The 15,381-nt window shown below is 42.0% G+C and overlaps 1 pseudogene; it reads left to right on the top strand.

Moving 5' to 3' along the window:
* Window positions 1-406: 406 nt before the first annotated feature.
* LOC129753860 (protein brunelleschi-like) lies at window positions 407-15,164 on the top strand (annotated as a pseudogene).
* Window positions 15,165-15,381: the final 217 nt, after the last annotated feature.

Genomic DNA, 15,381 nt, shown 5'->3' with positions numbered 1-15,381 from the left:
CAAGAAGCTTTCGGGCATTCGATTCGGCACATTCAAATTCTTAAGAAGCTTCAACTTTGGGTCCATCGATAGGATTTTTCGTTCCAAGTAGAAGCGCTGCCCCAGAATATTGAATGTCAGGGCTATTAGATTAGTGTGGTGTAAAATGTCAAATAGCCCAATCAGCCATGCTGTTACATTGTTTACAAAACAAGAACGGATCAAAGTGCATCAAGCGCACAGGTATCACGGTAATTTTATATTATCGAGTGACTGAATAATTTCGGTTCAGGGAAAGTATTTAAAAATTGTTTTTATGTTTTGTACTTATTTATCTATTTTATTCCCCTTTAGGTTGGTTTCTACCGGTGCTGAAAAAGATAAGAAAGCTGTGTGTGGCACGCACGAAGAAAAGGGAGGCGTATCGCGAAAAATAATCATAAAAAAGAGTCGACGACAAAAGATGATGTGTTAAATCAGTGTAGATCTGCTGGCAAGAAAATGGACAATACAAATTCATTTGCGCTGATTAGAATATAAGCACAATCGATTGGAATTCCTTTCCCGGGATTGGGGGAGAAAGTTCTCCGTTTGAAGTATAAAAGGTTATCGAAGCAGGGAGCAAAAACGAACTGGACCGAATGAAGAAGATTGGCCACTAAATGAGATCGTCTGTAAGTTACATGTTATCGCAAGGACCAGGTGACCCGATAATGGCGCATCCAGACTACGAGCAGCATCACTATCATCACGGTTGTCTGCTAATCCTTGTGCGCGGAATCGGTCCACTGAAGCCGCGATCTCTGCAGCGTGTTTTCGAACGAATTCAGCGACTGAACAACGTCAAAATTCCTGGTAAAGAAATTGCCCTGTTGTTAATTTTGCTTGATTAAAATTGACATCATTCATTGTAATTTCAGATTCTTCAGGAATAACTCGAGATATTTGGGTCCGATATATTAGAGACCATCCAGTGGAAAATAATGATTGGGGTGATTTCCAGCCGCATCGGAGACTGCTGGGTTTGATAACAGTTGGCAAATTCGACAACCAAACCGAGCTGAATGAATTATGCCGAGTACACGAATCACTGAAGGTCAAATACACTTCCGGACAAAACCTCCGCTTCTTCTAACTCGTCAGCTTCTTCTATCAGCTCAACATTTTCATCTGGATCAGGTGGCAGCACGGTCAGTGGAAGTTCTTCGCTCACCGATTCTGGAACGCTGGTTAACAAATCAACTACTACCCAGAAGTTCCCTCCGAACATTCTCCAACCGGAGGAAATTCCAGCCCGTTATCGAGAAGCGATTATTAATTACAGCAAGTATCGTAACGCAGGTATTATCGAAACAGAAGCTGTTCTGAAAGCAGCCAGAAACTGTATTGAACAGGGAAAAAACTTGGACGTAGCAATGTTCCTTCAAAACGTACTTTACATTAACCTCAACATGACCGAACAACAGCGGGTTCGGCGGTTTGAAGTACTCACAGATCTGTACCAGAAAATAGGCTACAACAGAAAAGCCGCATTCTGCCAACGACTTGCTGCCTGGCGACACGTTGCCGTTAGTAACACCAACCCTGACTGGGGCCAAAGTTATCGACTCATGCTGGAAAGTTTAAGCTCGTTCTTGAACCACAACAGGTACTCGAGAGCAACATCGGCTGGCCGGTTTTACAGATCGATCTTCTCCAACAGCTGGTGGGAACGGCCAGGCGGCTGAGACAATCGGCGTTAGCTACACGGCACATGACATTCCTGCTGCAAACGATGTGGCAACATTTGAACGCACACGATCAAAAAGAAATGGCACTACAGCTCCAAAATCTCAGCTCGCAGTGCGAGGGTGCACCGGTTCCGTTGGTATTGGAAAATGGAACCATCATACCGCCCGCGAATCTGACAGATCTACCCTTGTGTAGTCAACTGTTGGTAAAAGATTTGCCGTCGTACATGAAACCGCTCAAGGTTAGTATTTTCCATATCCCTACGCAATGCATCAGTCTGATGAGAACAATAATTGATATGGCATCTAATAATAATTTTCTCTACTATTCCTAAATGTTCTTTGTCTAGATTGTTGATGCCAAAGCCGATAGTGGACCGTTCCTTTTCACGCCAATCCACTTCAGTTCTATGGATCGCCGCCAGCCGAAGGACGATAGTAAACTATCGTTCAACTGGATTCAGCACGATGTGTGCGAGGTGAACTTGAAACTGACCAACCCGCTGCCCTTCGAGCTTCAGGTAACTGACATCCGGTTACTAACAACAGGGGTAGTTTTCGAGGCATTCCCACAAACGGTGATGCTGCAGCCAAATGTCTAGAAAACAGTGGCCCTGCACGGAACACCTATCGAATCGGGAGAGCTTGATATTCAAGGCTACAGCACCCACACGTTAGGAGTCAAATCGAACTGTCGCTTGAAACACATGTTACACCGAAATGAATTAGTAATTAGTCCTCAATGAATTTCGATATCAGGCGGGCGAAGGCTAGAGATTTACCAAGAATAGAAATGCCGCCAAATATTATTTTTATAGGTGTAGGGGGAACTCGTCTATGGTCGGACACCGCCTATGACCGGACAACATAGATTTTTCGAAAAAACAATATCCTAATAATGTTTTAACATCATGAAAATAAAGTAAATAGTAGCCTGATATGGTGTTAGAAATATGGTAATTCCATCTAAAAAGGAAAACCAATGAGAGGCATCTGAAGCTTTTGCCTAGTAGTACGGAGAGGATCGCCTGAACTTTGAATTTGTATTGTGGTCAGTTTTTTCGACTACAGAAGATATAACAAACAAAAAGGAAGTTCAAACGAAATATTAGGAAAATTCAAAAAAAAAATTGTCTATGACCTGACAAGAAAATATTCAAAATTATATATTATTTCTGCTTGATTCTTACATTTATTCATCTCTATAGCACCCTCAAAAAATAATTAAAAAAAAATTGCACCCTCAAATGGTTAGCAGAAGATAAGGATTCAATAACGAAACTGTTTTGGTCATTGTATGTTTCATTCTGGTTTGTCAAAAAAACTTTTATGGCTGGCTTCATAAAACGTTCAGTATTGGAAAACACGTACTCACAAGACCTGTGCAAGTGATTTCAGTCATTTTGCTACGTTTTTGTGCCATTGATGAACCATTGAGGAACCAATATTTACAAAAATCTATTTTTGAAGTTATTGCTTAAAAACCTTAAGTGTCCGGTAGTAGACAACTTCCCCCTAAATCTTCAAAAAATTTAGTACCCATGTACCTATATAGTTTTTACCAAATCAGTAACAGATAAGCGAGATAATTCCTGACTTTTTGAAAATCACTCAAGAAAACTTGGACATTCAGATACTGACCGAACAAGTGATACCGGATGCCTATACGTTTTTTGTCCGTTGTAAGAATAAACTCTTTCTGGAACAAGCCATTAAAACTTATCCTTTGTCCACACCGGATCGTTGAGATCCGATAGCAGAATGCATACCGAACCGGAGCAAAAATGAGTGTCTCAAACCTCTACAGATCGGAAACCAAATTGTAATTTAAGAAAAAAAATACGTTCACCCCTGTTGTACGCAATTTCGACCACTGTGCGATGACGGTCATGATGATGGTTACAATGATGAAAGTGATGATGAGCAGATAAATATTATTGTTTACAAGTATGAGGTGAGAAGGAATTATATGATAAATGTTTACACCATTTTGTTTTGGTTTATTCTGGATTGAATAGTTGTTAGTGGTGGTCTAAATTATTGCTGTGATTTGTTTAGCGATTTCGGGCATTGCAATTAAGTGGAAAGTTTAAAAAGATCTCGACTAATGATCTGTAAGTAGTGCAAATAGAGAAAGAAAGTATGTGCTAATAACAAACTTGTCTTTAGGTTGATTGCAAGTGCCGTTTAATCGAGAGGAATTTGCAGGTGAATTGTATAACCGTAAGTGATCGAATGTTGGTAGCAAAGCAAAATATTCAATGTTTATCTGTTTAGGTTTAGAATCCTGAAGACTATCAATTCTGAGAGGAAATTGTTTAGCCTAGTCCTACGTGCCGTAAGTTAGTTGTTGATATTGTTCCATTGTTAATTTTAATGACAAAGTGAATTTACTATGACCTGATAGGAATAAGTTGTTAGCCATTAAGGAAGTAATCTCGTGCACAGGAAGAAACTTTAAATTCAAGCCATGTTTGTTTTTCGATATTTTTTAGCCTTTTTGTAATTTAATTTTAGCTTTGAATAAACCCCATCACTACAAAGACTTGTTTCCCTATTCTGAGATTTTCCGAACAACAACCCGTGCCTACAGCGTACAATATTGTAGTTCTAATTAAAGTCCCTTCGAAACTACTATAAGAAACTCCATAAAATAATGAATTATTGTTATTCAGTCGACCCAGTTGTCAGCCAAACAAGCCTGAAAAAAAACTCAGAATGCATGAAAACCCCCAAATCGGAGTTTTTCCAGTTTTAGCGAATTCTAAATGGTTTTCCTTCCATTTCAAGTCAAGGAGAATTAGAGTAAAAGTGTTTGCCAGAATGACAAAAACAAAAATTTGTTATTCGAGAATTTTGTTGTCTTGTTTTTCAGATTTAATTCACGGAGCACTTCGATCTAGCAGAAGTGGCTTGCTTACCCTTGCTTTTTGCTAAACAAGGTATGTAATATCGTGAATTTGATTTTATATAATTTGCTTGTTAAAAAAAAACCTTTTTTAGATGCCTTATTTTTGTGCTGTATCGGGATGTGGAAATAAATTACGAACCAATCCCGATATAACTTTCCACAGTTTTCCACGAGAAACAAATCGGTGGAGGCAGTGGGTCGAATTTTGTGGATGGAGAGAAGACTGGGTTCCGCAACAGAACCAAGGCATTTGTTCGAACCACTTTACCGAAAACAGCTACGATGAGCTTTATCGAGTGCGGCATGAAAAGATTGGTGCCAAAAAGCGAAGAGTGTTAAAAATCGATGGTACATATTTTATAATTGTGTTTTGTTGATGAAATGACTTAGATTTTCTCACATTTTTTTCAGCACTTCCAGTGATTCGCCATCCAACTGAAGCTCCAAATGTTGACGTGGGTGAAGGTTTGTTTTATTTTTCTTTTCCGATATATTTACTAGACGTTAAGATCCTTTTTTTTCTAAAAGGATGGTGTTAGACAAAATTAGGTATTTAGTTGACTCTGTGAACTTTACCACAAATATACTGATACAATTTATTTGATGCTTGAATTATAGTAGAGTGTAGTGTACAGATGGCTAGTCTATGAATAATATTTTCTCAAATTCAGGATCATCCGGAACCGGTTTCAAAGACACGTCGCTCGGGGCTAAAGAAATAGGAGGATGTGAGCGACAGACTGAGCCAGTACAGCAGACAATCAACTGAGACTCCGAATTGTTGGCAAATCAATCGATACAAAGTCAGCAAGACCCGAATATTTTGAAGCTTACTGAAGAAATACGGATCTTAAAGTGGCAGTTGGAGCAAAAACAAAACGCTGAAAAGACTCTCAAAAGAGACCTTGCACTGTCCAAAGTTCAAGATCAACAATCGCAACAACAAATAGCAGATTTGAAAAAGGCTAACTCAAATTTGGCTAGACAATTAGCAGATGAAAGAAAACTTTCGAAAAGAAAATTAAACGATCTTGAAAAGCAAATAAGGACTTGTAAAGCCGAACACATGGACAGCTCACAATTCATTCATAACGTAAGGCTTGCTTTGAAAGATTTCTTGTCCGCAAACCAACTAGACGTTCTCTTAGGAAGAAAACAGCAGCCTCACTGGACTTCTGATGAGATTTCACAAGCGTTCGCTATTCGATTCATGAGTAGAAGATGCTACCAATTCATAAAAAATGAATTGCATTTTCCTCTGCCATCAATTTCCACACTACAAAGTTTTGCTCGGTGCCTTGATTTGAAGAATGGCCAATTGAGGGACGTGCTACGTGCCATGGATATAGTAGGCCATGAATTTCAGCCAAGGGACTTCACCTGTGTTCTTTCATTTGATGAAATGAGTGTAAAAAAAATAATGGAGTACGATCAAGGGGCAGATGAAATAGTTGGTCCGCATATTCATGGCCAATTTGTGATGGCTCGAGGGCTTTTTTCGAAATGGACGCAAGTCGTCTACGTTGGCTTCGACACAAAAATGACGTCAGAAATATTGCTTAGTATTATTAAGGAACTATACAAGATTCGGTACGTTGTAGTTGCGATAACGTCCGATAATGGTGCTGATAATGTTGCACTTCGTAACGAACTTCGCGCATCCAATAACCAAAGAAAAAATATACGTTTTCGGTGATGCTCCCCACAATTTGAAACTAGTTCGCAACTGGCTTGTAGGTGGAGGGATAATATGGCAATTCAGGACATTGAATAAAAGACTACTAGAAAAGCTCATAAATGCACGAACTAGCTTTGAGCTAACGCCATTATTCAAACTTGATACCAGTTATCTCAACCTATCCTATGAAATAGTTATTCATGAATTATTCAATGTTGTCCCTCCTATACTAACAAAATCTATGTCAAAAAACTCACCGTGGGTGAAAATGTCGGAATAATAAATTGGGCATAGCTTCACACACACACACACACACACACACACACACACACACACACACACACACACACACACACACACACACACACACACACACACACACACACACACACACACACACACACACACACACACACACACACACACACACACACACACACACTCACACACACACACACACACACACACACACACACACACACACACACACACACACACACACACACACACACACACACACACACACACACACACACACGCGCACGCATGATGAAGAAAGGAGTAAAGAGTATAACCGTGGTCCGAAAGGTCTCAATAGATTAGGTAATCATTAAATGTTAAAATTTTCCTATGCGATTTCTCGGAAAAAAATACACAAGATAGATCACACACACCCAAACTATGCACCATTATAAAAAGCGATTTATTTCAGCTCAATCAAGACCTTTTGGAAAACCTTTTCTCTCAAATACGAACAAGAGGCGGATTAGATGATAGGCCAACTCCATTTCAGGTGCTATATCGCCTGCGTTTGATTATTCTAGGTAAATAAATTGGTAACACTGAGTAACAAAAATCTTCAGCGGTTCTGTTAAATCTATACATATTAACATATTGTAGGTAAAAATCCAGGAATAACCAAACGCAACATTAACACGGTGGACCAAGGCCTTCACAGCGAAACCCGGGATGAGTTTATAACGACGACACTTTTTAGTAAGTCTGATATTGATCCCGACATTCCCGAAGAGCCTAAGGATTACGAGTCCGTGGAATGTCCGACCTCTGGGTCAATTGATGACTCTGTAACAACTGGTTCGAACGTTCAGCTTGAGACATCGCTTTCATTAGTGACTGTTCGGGTATTTCTGGACCGAAAAGAAATCAAACGCGCAAACTTAATTTTTGGATTCGTCCGCCGTTTATTTCTCGATTGTCGAAAGTGAACTAACTGCGCAGTTGCCGGGACCCGGCTTTATCTACCTTCTTCGTCGTCATTCCATACGCGGGTGCGTATGTGTTGGTGTTGTTGGTTCGATACGCACGGTACCGCTGTCAAGTGATGATTTCGGTTCGCTATAATTTGGTCGTCCGTAAATGCCTCAACATACTCCCCAGGGTGGAAGGAGGCAACCTTCCAAAAAATCAAACGTTCTGGGACCCAGTCTTGATGGTTGTGTGTAGTGTCACCAAATTGTTCTGGATTGGCAACATACACAATCTCGAAATCGATCGTCGAATTATGCCGTCTTGGGTCCGGATGTCAGCGACTCGTACTATACCGTCCGGTCCTGGGAAGGTTTCGACTATTCGGCCAAGGATCCACCTTTGGGGTGGAAGATTCTCGTCGCGCACCACAACTACCTGTCCAGGTTCGATGTTCTTCGCTTGATCAAGTTTGGTTCGGTTCTGCAATTGGGTCAAGTAGTTGATATGCCATCGCTGCCAGAAGTGTCGAACCAGTCTCGACACGTGTTGCCACCTTTTCATCAGGGATGTCTTCGTCTTCTGGAAATCGGGCTCTGGTAGGTCCTTCAATGGTCGGAAGATCAGGAAATGACCCGGGGTGAGAACGGTCAAGTCACCCGGATCGGTTGATTGAGGACACAATGGGCGCGAGTTGAGGGCCCCCTCGATCCGCGCTAGCACCGTCGACATCTCTTCGTAGGTTAGCACTGCGTTGCCTAACACTGCTCGTAGGTGCGTTTTCATAGATTTTACACCAGACTCCCAGCTGCCACCAAAATTAGGAGAATAAGGTGGCTGGAAGTGCCAAGAGATGCCCTCTTCGCTGCAGTAGTTGACCAGGGATTGTTGGTGCTGTTCGTCGCAAAACAACTTTCGCAGCTCTGCGAGGATTCGCTTCGCCCCTAAAAAATTCCGACCGTTATCTGAATATATATGAGCACAATTACCTCGTCGTCCGACAAATCTTTGGAGAGCCCCAATAAACGCCTCGGATGTCAGGTCCCCGACCAGCTCCAAATGGATCGCCCGAGTCGCCATGCAAATAAACACAGCGATGTAGCCCTTGTACGTGACCGTCGATCGTCTGTTTCGTTGCTGTAAACTCACAGGCCCTGCGAAGTCTACTCCGGTGTTGTAGAAAGGATAATTTTGCTCGACTCGACAAACAGGAAGCTCGCCAACAGGTTGACTCAAAATTTTCGGGTTTCGTCTGAAGCACTTGGTACATTGGCGAATCACTTTCTTCACTATGTTTTGTCCTCGTACAATCCAGAACTTTTGGCGTAGAGCTTCGATGGTAAGACGAGGTCCTGCGTGGAGGTACTTGGTGTGATACGACCGTATCAATGCTACTGTAAACGGATGGTCTGCCGGGAGGATCATTTGGTTTTTCATGTCCTCGGGAATCTGCGCCTTTTGAAGTCGTCCACGAACTCGCATCACACCGTCGTCGTCGAGATATGGTCCGAGAGTTAGCAAATGACTGTCTCGGGGAATTGACTTGCCGTTGCGAAGTTTTTCGATGACGTCAGAGAAAACTTCTTCTTGAACTAGCTTCACCAATTTCACCAAAGCATCGTTGAGTTCCAGCACGTGATACACATTCGTCCGAAATGTGCAGGGTTGTTTCGGCTTTTTTCTGATGAATCGCAGCATCTGGACCATCGTGCGTAGCATCGATTCGAAGCTGCCAATATTTTCGAAGATGCTGAACCGCTCGTTGACCACGCTCACCAATGCCTTCAGTTCTGGGATGTCCTCGATTTCGATGTTTGGCTTGTCGTCAGATAACCATGTAGCCTCGATGTTCTGCAGGAAGCACGGCCCGTGCCACCATTTATCGAAGTCGACAATCTCGTTCGGCATGAGTCCTCGTGACAGGGCATCGGCTGGGTTCTCCTTCGTGCCAATGTGCCGCCACAAAGCTGGACTGGTCGTTTTTTGGATGTAATCTACTCGGTTAGAAACATATGTTTTGAGCTTAGTAGATGGTGTTTGGATCCAAGTTAATACTACCATGGAATCACTCCAAAGAATTATTTGGTCAAAGGTAATTTCAAAAGATCGTTTCACATTTTCAATGATTTGAGCTAAAACATGAGCGCCGCATAACTCGAGTCTTGGAATAGTTAACTGTTCCTCCTCTGTTTTACGAATTGGAGCTATACGCGATTTTGAGCAAAGGAGCTGAACCGACACTTTATCTTCGCAATCGACCGATCTTACGTACGCGCAGGCTCCGTAGCCCGATTTCGAAGCGTCGGAGAAGCCATGTAGTTCAATGGACATCAATTGGTTGTTAGGGAGCACACACCTTGGGACTTTGATTTGGTCTACTTGTTGGATTTGAGAGCGAAATTTTAGCCACTTGTTTTTCAACCCTTCGTCTACAACGTCGTCCCAGCCATATCCGCTTTTCCATGCCTCCTGAACAATCAACTTGGCTGTCAGAATCACAGGACCGATGAGTCCGATCGGGTCGTACAGCTTTGCCACGTCTGACAGAATTTCACGCTTCGTACATCCGCAAGTCTTGAATTCGATGGATGAGAAATCAAGGACAAAGAGATCAGTGTTAGGCTGCCAGGTTAGCCCAAGTGTCTTTGTTGATTTGTCGTTCGAGAAAATTACCTTTTGTTCTTGATTTTCGCTGGGAACAGCATCCAGGATTTTGATGTCGTTGGAGCACCATTTATGCAGAACCATCCCTCCGGAACAACACATTTCGATTAGTTCAGTTTGCAGAGTCCTTGCTTCGTCTGTGCTGTCCGCACCGGTCAATGCATCGTCCATGTAGAAGTCAGTAGTACCACGAGCCGCAGCATAAGGAAAACGATCTTTCTCGTCTTGGCAGAGTTGTAGAAGACATCTAGTAGCGCTGAAGGGAGCACAGGCCGTGCCGTACGTGAGGGTTGTCAACTGATACACAGATATTTCACTATCAGGATTCGATCGCCACAGAATTTTTTGAAACCGTTGATCATCTTGGTGCATCTTTATCATTCGGTACATTTTTGAAATATCAGCTGACATAGCGACTCGATGTTTTCGAAACCTCAAAATAATATCTGCCGAATTCTGTTGAATGGTTGGGCCGACCAAAAGATTATCATTCAGGGACTGACCGTTCGAAGTTTTTGAGGACGCATTGAAAACGACACGTAATTTGGTGGTGCTACTAGATGGTCGGAGGACAGGGTGGTGGGGAAGGAAGTACTGGTCTGGACCGTCAACCACTGTATCGATAGTTCCGATTTTTATCATATGGCCCATGGATAAATATTCGGCCATAAACGCTTTGTAGTCATCATACAATGTGGGATTCTTGAGTAAGCGATATTCCATAGCAAGAAATCTTTGGTGAGCAAGATTTAAAGAATTGCCCAATGTAGCTCCCTTTCGAAACGGTAGTCTAGTTATATATGTACCATCAGCTGTTCTTTCGACCGTGTCACAAAAATGAGTTTCGGCTAATGCTTCCTCAGAGACTGCTTCTGATGGTTGGAGTTCCTCAACTTCCCAGAATCTTTTAAGTTTCTCATGCAACTCTTCATTTGTCATAACGTTGCAGAAACAATCATCAGTTTCGGTAAACTCGCCCTGTCGCTCAATTATTCCACCAACTACCCAGCCAAACTTGGTTTCACGGAACGAAAACTTTCCATCCATAAACTCTTGCCTTCCAGAAAATATTTCCCAGTACAATTCCATACCGAGAAGCATGTCAATTCGCCCTGGTATGTTGAAAGAGGGGTCAGAGGGAATCACACCGTCAGGTAATTTCCAAGAAGACGTTTCAAAGGGTTGTAGAGGAAGATTCGCAGTGACGTTGTCTGCTTCAAGGAACTCGATAAATCTTGCGTAGTCACAGTGCCTGGACATAACAAAGGCTCGCACAATACGACGAATTTTTGAATGTTGGTGACACACTCCACTTAGTTCCATGTTAGTTGATCTAGACTTCAAGCTCAGCTTTTTGGCGCAGTCTTTAGTGATGATGTTGGCCATAGATGCACCATCTAACAAGGCACGACAGTCAAACCGTTCGCCGTAAGAATTTTCAATCACGACGGTTGCAGTGTAAAGCAAAACCTGTTTGGATGTCACGGTTGCATGAGTCAATGAGGGGTTGGACGACGAGTTCTGGGTACTCTGAACTGAACGATTTGTTTGACCAGACGAGGTTGGGGCAGACCGGTAATTTTGACCATCAGGATTAGGAGGTTTCGGCTGATTATCACGACCACGAGAGTTGGAATCATATTTCATATCGGGTTTCGGTTGGGAGAATTCAAGGTGCAGCAATGTGTGATGTCTGTCTGAGCATCGACGACAAGAGGAGCTAGGGCAGTCCGCCAAAAAATGCTTATTGCTCAGACAGTTGATGCACAAACGAAGTTCTTTCACCTTGCGTATACGTTCAGGGACGGAAAAGCCTCGAAACTTGAAACATTCGCTCAAAAAATGACTTCCACTGCAAAGAAAACATTTGTTCCGCTTTGGTTCTAGGCTCATAGCAGCATTTGACACAGGACCACGAGATGTATGCCGCAACCTTTGCGCCTGCGAGACTTGGGGACGAGGATTTCTTTCACCAGCTGACGCCTTTCCACACTCAAGACTTTCCAAAATTCTGCACCTGTCCTGGAGGAATGTAATTAAAGCTGTCCAGCTGGGGTAAGTCGAGTCTGTTTGTTGCATCTCAAAGGCCTTACGAGTTTCACGATCCAAACGACTGGTTACCAGGTGAACCAAAAAGACATCCGACGTTTTATCAAGGGAGAAGCCTAAAGCAGCAAGGGCTCGAATATGCTTCAGCACTCCATTCAAAAGCTCGCGCAGTGCCAAGGAGGATTCGTAATCAATCGATCTGATGCGGAATAATTCAGAGATATGTTTTTCGACTAACAATTTTTCGTTTTGGTAGCGATCCATCAGGGCTTTCCAAAGGGATTGAAAGGACTCTTCTTTTGACTCAATGGCACGCGCCTCATCGCGGAGGGACGAACGGAGATAGTACAGCCTTTGAAAATCGTTTAAATGATCGTTGCGTTTAATCAAACTGGTGAACTGGTCCTTGAAGTAAAGCCAGTTCTCGCAATTACCGTCGAAAAGTGGAAGGGGAATTTCAGGCAATTTTATTGTGCTTTTATTGGGGGTTTCGGAAGAAGAAGGAACAATAAGTGGCTTTTTTTCATCTTCTTTATAGTGCAAAAGCTTCTTCTTAACTTGAATCCGCACTTCACGAACAATATCGTGGATGGTTTCACCTTGCATCTCAATATCTGGCACTTCTTCTTCTTTAACTAGACCAAAAAGTTTCAATTGATCGGACCGAAAATTGTCGTAGAGCTCAATAGAAGATTCAAGAATGTCTTCCAAGCGAATTTTTTCACCGGTCGCCACATCGAAATTTTCAACGACCAAAAGCATCTTTTTCAATTGCGTTTCGATGGAGGAAAGGGACCGGGTGAGAGAGGTAACTTGTTGCTTGGTAGAGGAACTCATTTTGACCGATCAATTGCTCACGACTTTGCTCAAAATTTGACCGAAATTTTTCGATTTACGATACGATTTGCTCAACCGACGCGATCCGCGAAACGAACGTAGCTCAACAATTGCTCGAGATGCTATTTATTTAATTTGGGGGGAAAATGCTCAAATTGAAACGATCTTACCTTGTGGCGCTCGTCCAGCAAGACGCTTTACTCGACAGCGAACAAAGGCTGGAGTTAGAAAATGGCGTCCTTCCAATTGTTTCGCTTCAATTGTTAGCGATAGCGTCCTCCTTTTGTTCAGGTGGCGTCCCCTCAACTAAAATGGCGAATTTTATCCGACCCACCGATGCCTGTTTTCCAGTCCGGATACTCGTTCTGCAGCGTTCCGCCGTAATATCACTGATTTTATGATCACTAATTAATCACTGATAGTCCAGTCCTTTATTTTTCGTTTCTTTTTAATTTCACTTTTTTCTACACTTATCGACTTTTCGCCGATTTTGCAGTCCACAAATGTAGCAGCGCACTTTTTCTGTCCGGTCAATAAAAGAACGCACACTTTTTCTAGCGGTTCAATGTCCGTGAAGTCCAACAAAACTTTCGAATTCGTATCACAAACTGTCCGCTTTTGTTACAACAACACTAACTGTCCGTTCATTGACCTCTCAAAACTGTCCAGTAAATGCAGTCCAGCAAGCACAAATTTTCTTCCCAGCTACTGGGTTTGCACTCAACAAAATGGAGTAGCGCGCCGCTACTTTTGTTCGCACACAAAGCACTTTTTGCAAACGTTTCGATGACGCTCGATTTTCGCTCGAAAAAACTATCACCGAATCCGCTTAAACTTTTCACTTTCCGATTTTATCCGTAGGTACACCGATTAACAATTCTATCCGGTTCGAAGGACCACTTTATGTTCGGGTATTTCTGGACCGAAAAGAAATCAAACGCGCAAACTTAATTTTTGGATTCGTCCGCCGTTTATTTCTCGATTGTCGAAAGTGAACTAACTGCGCAGTTGCCGGGACCCGGCTTTATCTACCTTCTTCGTCGTCATTCCATACGCGGGTGCGTATGTGTTGGTGTTGTTGGTTCGATACGCACGGTACCGCTGTCAAGTGATGATTTCGGTTCGCTATAATTTGGTCGTCCGTAAATGCCTCAACAGTGACTGTCTCTTCTGGCGTTATCGAGAGCTGCCACGAGGAAGACGGTTTTGCTTATATACTGGGATGGATTGCTTATAAGCTCCAAAAATCGCATCCTGATCTCGGTGATAAGACAAAAAATCTCAAAGACAGCTTGAACCAAGCTAACATGCCAGTTTTTATACAACATCTTTCATATGGCGGACTAACTGTCCCTTCGGCCGAATTTCAGGTGATGGGTAAAGCCATGGAAAAAGTTTTTATTTTGTGCCACGGTACCAACAGCTCCAATTTCAAGACGAAGGTTATTGAAACGGTCGAAAACCAAATTTTAAAAAAATACCCGAACTTTGACAAAGTAGTAGTGAAGAAGTTCGTGAAAATACGCACTATAGTGAGGATGAGATATGGGAATTTACATGCGCAGGGTTTACTACAGTCTAGCGAGTTAGATGAGGATCAAGTGCCATCAACATCGAAAAGACGAATTGAGCATAAAACCCATCAAGCTAACAAATACAAAAAGTTACGCTCTCAATAGACGGTTCAAATAACAAGAAAGTATTGACAATCCATCATATAAAAATTTATATACATATAACAATTTTCTTTTAATTTTTCCAGGTACCCTTCTAAAAAAATTCCTCATCTATACTACTTAACTCCCATACGAACTTCGTTTTGCAAGAAATTATAAAATTGTGATAAAATAAGATGATGTTTTTCAAACCAAGTATACTGTTCCTCCCATTGAATAAAAAAAATCCTTTTTAAAGCTAGAAAATCACCCCAAAACCCGACCTTCAATTCGTACGTTTACCCGTATAATGTCCACCAAAAAAGTCAGTATCGCAAAACAGTTAACGGGTAACATAGACGACCTCTTTTGCTGACCCCTCACACCACCTGAAATCGATTATCCGTCCCTGAAAACATCCGTGTGCCAATTTCCATCTTAATCACACTTATAATACAGTATTTATAAAACAGTATTTGTGTTGTGATCCCCTTGAAAAAGGGGTGATTGATGATATGCTGCTTAAATCACATCATGATTACGAAAATACTCCTTTATTGGCTCATATGTGCTTTTTCCCCTACAATAAAGATAAAGATTAATTAATATTCCATACTCTGTTTTGACTACAAATTAAATAAATGTACCATGTTTCTATTATCTCAACTATAA

The sequence above is a fragment of the Uranotaenia lowii genome, chromosome 1, assembly GCF_029784155.1.
Source record: "Uranotaenia lowii strain MFRU-FL chromosome 1, ASM2978415v1, whole genome shotgun sequence".
In the NCBI taxonomy this organism is placed as follows: Eukaryota; Metazoa; Arthropoda; class Insecta; order Diptera; family Culicidae; genus Uranotaenia; species Uranotaenia lowii.
This window is presented reverse-complemented; position numbering and strand designations above follow the sequence as displayed.